This window comes from Blastomyces gilchristii (assembly GCF_000003855.2).
Source record: "Blastomyces gilchristii SLH14081 genomic scaffold supercont1.3, whole genome shotgun sequence".
Taxonomy (NCBI): domain Eukaryota; kingdom Fungi; phylum Ascomycota; class Eurotiomycetes; order Onygenales; family Ajellomycetaceae; genus Blastomyces; species Blastomyces gilchristii.
In genome coordinates this window covers 5328364-5337687 of record NW_003101680.1, presented here as the reverse complement: position 1 = coordinate 5337687, position 9324 = coordinate 5328364, and the positions used below count along the sequence as shown (strand labels likewise).

Here is a 9324-nt window from a genome sequence, read left to right as displayed (position 1 = left end):
AGATAATCATTGAATCTCTTCATATTGATGTTATTGAGTTGCATGCATATCAGCTATCTATTACTGTTGTAATTCCAGCATTGCTCAGAGTCACTGTGACACTGTATCTATACTTATATTTGAGAGTTCTCTCATATTATTAGTAGACATAGCTGTATCATTTGTCAGACATGTGTAATTATATTTATATCTTATATGTCTGTATCAGAACTCTCAGGTCTTTCACTGATATTCTCTTTGTAAGATCTTATTACAGAGCCAGAGTGACTGATGAGCAAGCTTCTATCTAAGAACTCAGTGTCTGCTTAACTAGTTATTTCTCTATTTCTTATATGTTATTACATATTTGAATATCTTCTCAATGAATAATCATTTCTAATGAGAAGATAATGAATGTTTTTCTAGTGTAAGAAGTCTATGATGAATAGAGTGATATAATATATAGATTATATATAACAAAGAGAAAAATGTTAAAGAAGGAAAAGAAAGAGAAAGTGCAAGAATCAGCAATCAAAGTGAATATTTATACATGTATGTAGTGGTGTACACGGTGGAGCTTCAGGGCGGGAGAATTTATATGTGTTCATGGCGGCTGAGGATTGGCAATTGAGAATGGCTGAGAATCGGAGCTTTCAGCGGAATCTATGAAGTGTAAATGAAATAGTCTATATGATTGATCAGGCGCAGCACATCACACTGACTATTTCTAAGTCTTTTTAAAGCAGCTTGGCTATCAGAGAATATTTATATCTCTTTCTGTAAGAGGCCTACGCCGAATAGATCGGTATAGTATTGATAGGTCTTATATAACAAAGATAAAAACATTAGAGAAGGAAAGAAAGAGAAAGTGCGAGAATCAGCAATCAAGGTGGATATTTATACATGTATGTGGTGGTGTACGCGGTGGAGCTTCGGGGCGGAAGAATATACACATGTTCATAGCAGCTGAGGATTGGCAATCAAGAATGACTGAGAATCGGTGCATACATGTTTGAGAATGAAGTGGTTGGAATCTGTGAAGTGTAACAGAATAGTCTATATGATTGATCAGGCGCAGCCCGCCACATTAGCCCCCTCTTTCAGAAGCAGTTCTCATCAGTCAAGGGCTGCTGTTTCAGATAACATGAAACTTGAAGTCCAGGTTAGTTGATTATTATTATTATTATTCTTCAATTATAGATGTATGCAGTCAGAAACTATGATATCTACCTGAGAACTTTTAGTTCTCAGGGTTTTTCCTATATCTGTAAAGTTAACTATTATACATTCATCAATTTCAGATATGCAAAATCAGAAAATTCCAGCTCAGAATACAAAAACTGTTTATAAATTGCAGTGTTTTAACATCTTCTGATACTTTGAAACCATTTGACAATATCATGACAAAGAAAAAGAGAAAGAGAACACAGTCTTAAAGATAGACACATTAAATAGATAGATAGAAAGAAATTGAAAGAAAAAGATAAAGTAAAGAGAGATGATTCACTTTTTCAATATTTAAAGAAGAAAATTGATTTTTAATCAGAGAGCATAGTCTGTAAAGTTGAGAAGATATTTTCTTTGAAGAATTATTTCCATTTCAATCAAGAAATCTATTTCAATCCAGTTCATTTTCAGAGTTAATTGATAGAAATGAAGAAGAGACTCTTTCTCTGATTATATAATTTGAGCTCATCTTTATAACTCTCAATGCATAGTTTATACAGGCCTTTTCAAATCTAATAACAGAAGAAGAAATTGAAGCTTCAATTTTCATTGCTTTAATAGAAGATGATTTGAATGCTTCTAGAATTCTTCTCAAGGCTCTGTTTTGTAGACTTTGAAAGAGTTCAGTGAAATTCTCTTGATTATTTCATCAAACTTGAACTTCATAATCAGCTACTGATGTAATACAGGCTACATATAACTGTCTCATAGCCTGGAAGAATAGATCTCTCTCTGTATTTGATAGTCTGATTATGTTGTTCAATAGTCTTTCTGTCTTAACAGTTCTTTGTTGAATGTGATATTTAAAATTCAACTTGAAGTTTAACCATACTTCTAATTATTTGACATTTACACTGGGTTTAATCTCTCTATTTAAAAGAGTTAGAGATAGTTCTTATCATACTATTCTCATATTTCTATTTTTGAATAGATATGCAGTGTATATTGCAAATAAAATAGATGAGATTGAAGATTCTTGTGATACTTCTATTTTTATCTCAGTCTTGTCTTATTTCATTCCATCAAAGAAAAGTTGTATGATTCTTTTAGACATAAAACAGTTAATTCATTTTATTAGAGAAAGTGGCATTTTTAACATCTTCAAAGTCTGAATTAACTTTGACTTTGAAACATGATTAAATACTTCTTTTATGTCAATAAAAACTGCAGTTGAGACCAGATCTTCATGCTTTGCTATTTGAATATCATGAATAACTGAGAGAACAGTGTCAATTGCAGAACATTGTTTTCTATCTCTCATTTATTCACTGAATAAAAGAGAGTTATTAATAGAGCTTATAAAAGATAGTTGAGTAGCTATTATCTTTTTCAAAATCTTTTCTAGACAGTTTAATAGAGATATTACTCTATATGACTTAGAAATTGAAGTTTTTCTATTAGGTTTTGCAAGAATCACTTCAGTGACTTCTCTCCAGCATTCAGAATGATATTCATTTTTTAAGAGATTGAAAAAGAGCTCAAAATATTCATTCTTTAAGTAGGAATATGTATTTTGAATAATTAAGTGATTAATTGAATCAGGCCCTGCAGCAGTTTTAACAGAACTTGAGAAGATAGCTGACTCTAATTCATCTTGTGTAAGATCAGGCTATTCCCAGTCATTTTCATCAATGTAGTTGAGAAGTGATATATTCTCTTTCTCTGAATCTGAATCTGAATCTGATGAGTTCTGAAAGAGAATTCTTATAAAAGCTTGACATTTTTCCTCAAAAGAGTTTGCTGTATATGATTCATTCTGAAACTCATATTCTAAGGCTGGAAGTTTTGCTACACTTCTTGTTTTAGTATAGTTAAAAGCTTTAAAAACTTCCTTCTCTTGTGCTTCTTCAAGAAACTACGGGCGCTAGCCACCCGCAGGATGCACCTTAAGTTAATTATATTTAACCCCCTATAATTAACTGATCACCGCGTCCGTCCTCTCAGGCCAGCCACTAATTTCCAGGGGTGTTAGTTAGTGGCTGCCACTGCCCACTTGGTGGTGTACACACCAAGCTTCCGGTTGCTGATCTCGGCCCCATTAGATGCTCATAGGCCTATCAATCAGCCATCATGGCCTCGCCCTGTGTTAGGGACTAATCATAGGCTTGATGACTGCAGTCCTCCCTGCCAGTATTAGGGCTTGGCAGTGAGCTTGCAGGCTCTAGCCTATCAGAATGCCCTGCCTAGGGCCTAGATACACATCTAGGCCTGCTAGTCAGATGATTTTCAAAATCATTCTCTGTATTTGAGGGGGAGCTAGGCTCCAATGACAGCCCTAGTTAGGGACTTGCTTAAGTAGTGTATAACCACTACATTAGGCTTGGCTCTATATTGTTAGAACCTTGACAGGTGCACAGTAGAATAGTGAGACATTGACACTTCATATCAGCCCTGATGAGTGTTCACAGAATCTCACTTAACTAGTGGCTTGACTTGCAGTAGAGAGTTCTACCCCGCATCAAGCCTTACTAATTAGGCTCAGCTTCTATTACATGAGAGCTTTCATGAGTAAGAAGTGGCAGATGCCAGCGGTGGGAGTTGAACTCACACACCTCTAATGTGTGCGGCCTTGGTTACCAGTCTTACCAACTGAGCCACGCTGGCCAGGTTAGTTGATTATAGCTGACTCATTTCACAAGATATTACTGGCTGCAGTCACAGAGTCTCTCATTGAGAATATTCTCAATCTCTCACTCAAGCTCATTATCTTCTTCTATAATGCCTGGTGACTGTCAGTCAGAAGTCAGTTGAGAAGAGAATAGATCAGTGACAGTGTGATAAAGCAAGCTTGTATGAAATACATTATAAATCTCTGATAATGTGTTAAGGCAGTAATTGTGACTATCTAGAACTTCTATCACTTTATACTTAATATGACAGTAATCTAGTGTGTGAGATGAATGTGTAATTTGTATATTCTTAAGATTCAATTATATCAGATCTTTTATCTTATATTGTTTAGTAAGATCTTGATGAATATTGATTTAGTTCTCTTGATCTTGTTTCACAGTTGTCATAAAGGTCTCTGCTCAATCACAGATATCTCAGAGTTTTATTACTATATTATTAGTAATCTGAATTGAACTGCAGAGATTCAGTGTGAACTGTGTAATCTCTAGAAGATTCAACACTTTCATATAATATTCATATGTAAGAAAGAATGAGCTTATATCTGTTAAAACAGTATCTTGATCATTGATAGTAACCTCTGTATGTAGAAGAAGATTATGTCAATTATCTTGTAAGTGATTGCAGAACTTATGAAGATAATTCTTCACAGTCTGAATTGTTCATTCTGATACATCATTAATCTTGAGGTGATAGACAGTTGATAGATAGTATATAATCTTGAGAACTTGACAGATTCTTGTTCAGAGAACACTCACAAATTGACAGCTCTGATCTAATACTATAGATCTCAGTAATCTATGCATCTAATAGAACAGGCTCTGTAGAAAAGCTTCAGTGACTTATTCAGCATTTATCTTGTTACAAGATTTCAATATTACATCTTTGCTCAGTTAATTCATGATGATCAGAATGTTTCTATAATTCTTGCTCTCAGATAGATTGACAGTGAAGTTAATTGCTACATCTTATCAGATTCTATTAGAGATATTGAGTGATTTCAATAGACCTTTTCTACAGTTCTTTCATGAGATAATAGAAGAACAGTGATTGCAGTTTCAGATAAAGTGTCTGATGCTGTTTAATATCTCAGATCAGTAGAACTCTCAGAAGATCATTCTATACAGTTATTCACAGCCTGAATAACTGATTATATATAAATTATGCATCTCTTGCATTATCTGAGTGTGTAAGAATTTGAAGTGAGAGACTCAGTGTCATTCACAGAATCATAGAGTGTTATTATCATCAATTGAACATTCTGAGATATCAGTTCTTATACATAGTTCTGGGGAAAATCAGAGTGCTTCTTGACATACTGCTTTAGTGAGAGTCTGAAGAAGTTCATTCATCTGAGCTGCTGTATATCACAGTTCATTCAGTGTAGAGAAAGTGAAGATATCAATAACAGTTCTAACTGAAGAAGTATGTATAGTGTCATGAACTGTTTCATCTTAATCAACTAGTATCTTCAGATTCAAGAGCTGATGCTCTCAGTTCATTCAGTGAGTATCTGTTATATCAGATGATATATCTTGCTCTTGTTATAAGAGGGCATCTGTCATTGAGTTCTGGCTATCAGAATGATAGTGTATTGTAAAATGAAAGCAGCTTAAGAACTCAGATCATTGTATCTGTTGTTTAATAAGTTTATAGATAGTTGTGAAGTATTTGAGATTCTTATGATCTATGACTATCTCAAATTCAGAGACATTTCAGAGTTCAGAGTCTCATTCTTCTAAACAGTGTATAATTGTGAGAAGTTTCTTATCATAGATCTCATAATTGCATTCAGTGAGACTCAGTTTCTTAGACATGAAGACACATAATTGTAGAACATCTTCATCATCATATTACAATATCACTTCTTCTGTTATATAGTCAGAGAAATCAGCTTCAATAACTATCTTATGATCAGAATTAAATGTTATCAGCAGAGAAGTATTAATAAATATCTTCTTTATCTGTATAAATGCAGCTTCAGTATTCACTGATTATTGAAATACTGAGTCTTTCTTAGTGAGATCTGTAAGTGATCTCATGATATCTGAGAAGTTTTATATAAATCACTGATAGAAGTTAGCAAATCTGATGAAGCTTTGTATATCTTTCACAGTACACAGAGCTTCTCATTCAAGAATAACAGAGACTTTCTCAGAATTCATTCAAATTCTCTTATCCACTTCTATAATAAAACCCAGATACTTAATGCTCTTAACTTCAAAATCACACTTATCAATATCTATCAGTAGTTCTGCTTCTCATAGTCATTGTAATATCTTTTATACATACTCTTGATATTCTTTTCTGAATTCATCAGTGAAGATGAGAATATCATCTAAATAAGCAGATACAAACTCATCAAGAAAATCTTGAAGTGCTCAGTTGATATACTTCTGAAATATACTAAGAGCATTAATCAGTTCAAAGAGTGTGACTATTCATTCAAAGAGATCATAATATATTCCGAATGCTGTAAGCCATTCATCTTCTTCAGTAATATGAATCTTATGAAATGCAGTGATGATATCTAGTTTTATAAATCATTGAGCTCACTCAATTCATGCTAGAGTTTCATTGATAAGAGATAAGAGATATCAATCTTTCTTTGTCAATCTGTTCAGACCTCAGTAGTTCACACAGAATCAGAGTTCTTCACCTGGTTTCTTTGCAAAGAGAATAGAGACTGTGGTGAAAGAGTTGCTAACATGTATAAATTCTTTATTCAATAGATCATTGAGTGTCTTTTAAAGGAGAAGAAGTTCATCTCAGAACAATAAAGAGAGTCTCATGATGATTCAGAATTCTTATTATTCTTTTTCTCTAACTTGATACTGTGATTCACTCTGAGACCTTGTAAGAGAAGTATATTTATAATATTATCTTGTCAGAATACATCTAGATATTCATGATATTATTGAGAGAGTTTTGTATGAGAATCTGTTATTATAACACAGAATAATTTTTCTAGAGCCTTTTTAATATTGATCAGACTGACAGAATAGATTGATATATAATTCTGCTATCAGTGATTCTTTCAGTGACTTCTTTTTCTGAGTATTTTATAGATATTGACAGAGATCTGTGTCAGATCAATAGTCTTGTGAATATCATCTTTGTAAATTCTATTATTGTTAGAGAATATCAAGCTTCTGTTTTAAGCATTTAATAAGATGTCTTATTCAGATAGTCAGGCAAGTTCTAATATAAGATTATAATCAAGATTATCAACTTCATATACATAGACATCTTCATATTGATGTTCTCTCACATCTATGATCAGCTTCATCATGTAATGAGTACAAATGGCTTTTGAATCATCAAATCCTACAAGAAGTCAAGGTTTTGATAAAGAGATATACTGAAGGTTATAATATCTTATAACTGAAGATTTTATCATTGCATAGTGATATAAACTGCTGTCTATCATGGCTTTCATATTATACATGTTATCAATCACAGTAGATATAAGAATCACATTCATTGTCATCTTCTCTTTAAATTATTATCATCTGATCTCTTCAAGCTTCTGTTTACAAATTTGAACAGAAGCTAATCTTTTCCCTATTTCACTGAGACATTCTCATAGTTATCTTCTGAATCTTTCTCTAATATAATGTGATTGATATGAACAGACACTGATTCATTCTTTGAATGAGAAGACACTGATCTTTCTCTCAAGTATGAAGACATATAGATCAATTGACAGTTGAAAGCAATGTGTTCTGATCAGTTACAGTTGATACACACTTCATGTTGATATTGATTGATGACTTCTTTGAAAGTGATCTCAGGGACTTGAAAGCCTGTTCAGATGGTGAAGACTCTTGCTTATATATAGGCATTTGAGTCTACTCAATTCATGGCATCTGCATCATTGTTATTCCTCAGCACAGGTGTATGAGTTGCTGAGATGTAATGTCTTCTATCACTGTTCTGTATATTCTTGAGCTTGATAAGATAATCATTCATTGTCTGAAGCTGTGTGCAGAAGCCTTTATAAGTCTGATCTTTGTCTATGCTTATAAGGGCTTATAAGAGTGTGAAAGTTAATGTCTTCTTGAGTATACTAATCTTCATTTAATTCTCTCAAGATTGATCATCTGCTTCTAGAATCTTGATGTTGAAGTCAGAAATGAATGTTGTAAGAGAAATGTTTCTCTGTCAGACACTCTGTAGTCAATCTAATACTTTCTGTTACATAGCAGTGTCTCAGAACAGAATATCAAGATGTTTAATGATATTATCAGGTGTTCACAATGCTGATTCACATGCTTTCATTCATGAATGAAACTTCTGTTTTATGTGATCTTTCAATCATTCATTGATATATCAATCTTGATTAATTAATGAACTGATGATATCTTCATCTACACTCAGTTTCACAAGCATTTTCATTCTTCATGATGAGTAGAGAGTGAGATTGAAAGCATTGAAATATGCAGAAGCATCTAAGTGTTCTTTCAGTGCTTTTATATTTGATTCTGTAGATGTTGAAATTGTATGAGTTAGTCATTGAATCTCTTTGTATTGATGTTATTAAGTTGCATGCATATCAGCTATTTGTTGTTATTATAGTTTCAACATTGCTTGGAGCCACTGTGACACTGTATCTATGCTCATGTTCAGAGGTTCTCTCATATTATTATTAGACATAATTATATCATTTGTTGAATGTGTGATATCTGTGGAATTTGAAGAAGTGTAATTGTATGAATATCTTATATGTCTGAGTGTCAGAACTCTCAGATCTTTCACTGATGTTCTCTTTGTAGAATCTTATTACAGAGTCAGGGCAACTGATGAGCAGCTTCTATCTGAGAACTCAGTGTCTGCTTAACTATTTCTCTATTTCTTACATGTTGTTACATGTTCAGATATCTCTTGATGAATAATCATTTCTAATGAGAAGATGATGAATGTTTTTATAGTGTAAGAGGCCTACACCGAATAGATCAGTATAGTATTGATAGGTCTTATATAACAAAGATAAAAATGTTAGAGAAGGAAAGAAAGAGAAAGTGTGAGAATCAGTGATTGAGATGAATATTTATACATGTATGTGGTGGTGTACGCAGTGGAGCTTCGGGGCGGAAGAATATACGCGCGTTTGTAGCGGCCGAGGATCAGTGATCGAGAATGGCTGAGAATCGGTGCGTACGCGTTCGAGAATGAAGTGGTTGGAATCTGTGAAGTGTAATGGAATAGTCTATATGATTGATCGGGCGCAGCCCGCCACACTTTCAAACTATTTTCTCTTTTATAAGACTTTATTTTAATGAGTTTGAAAGCTTTCACTATTATAAATAGTTCAGCATCAAAGACTTCATATTCACAGTTCAAATTTCAGAAATGTGAGATAAATTGATATTATCTTTAGTATAAGCAATATCTGTATCTAATCTATTCAAACTCTCATTTTTTGAGTCATCTGAGTAAATCAGAATAGAGTCTTTTATATTAATTCTACAGATCTTCTTTAAATGCTGT

General features: G+C 33.1%; 1 pseudogene across 1 annotated transcript; it reads right to left on the bottom strand.

Annotated features, from left to right (window-relative positions):
- Positions 1–3729: 3729 nt before the first annotated feature.
- Positions 3730–3810, bottom strand: BDBG_16606 (annotated as a pseudogene). The gene has a single exon. The product of its transcript is annotated as a tRNA-OTHER (tRNA).
- Between the last annotated feature and the right edge of the window lie 5514 nt (positions 3811–9324).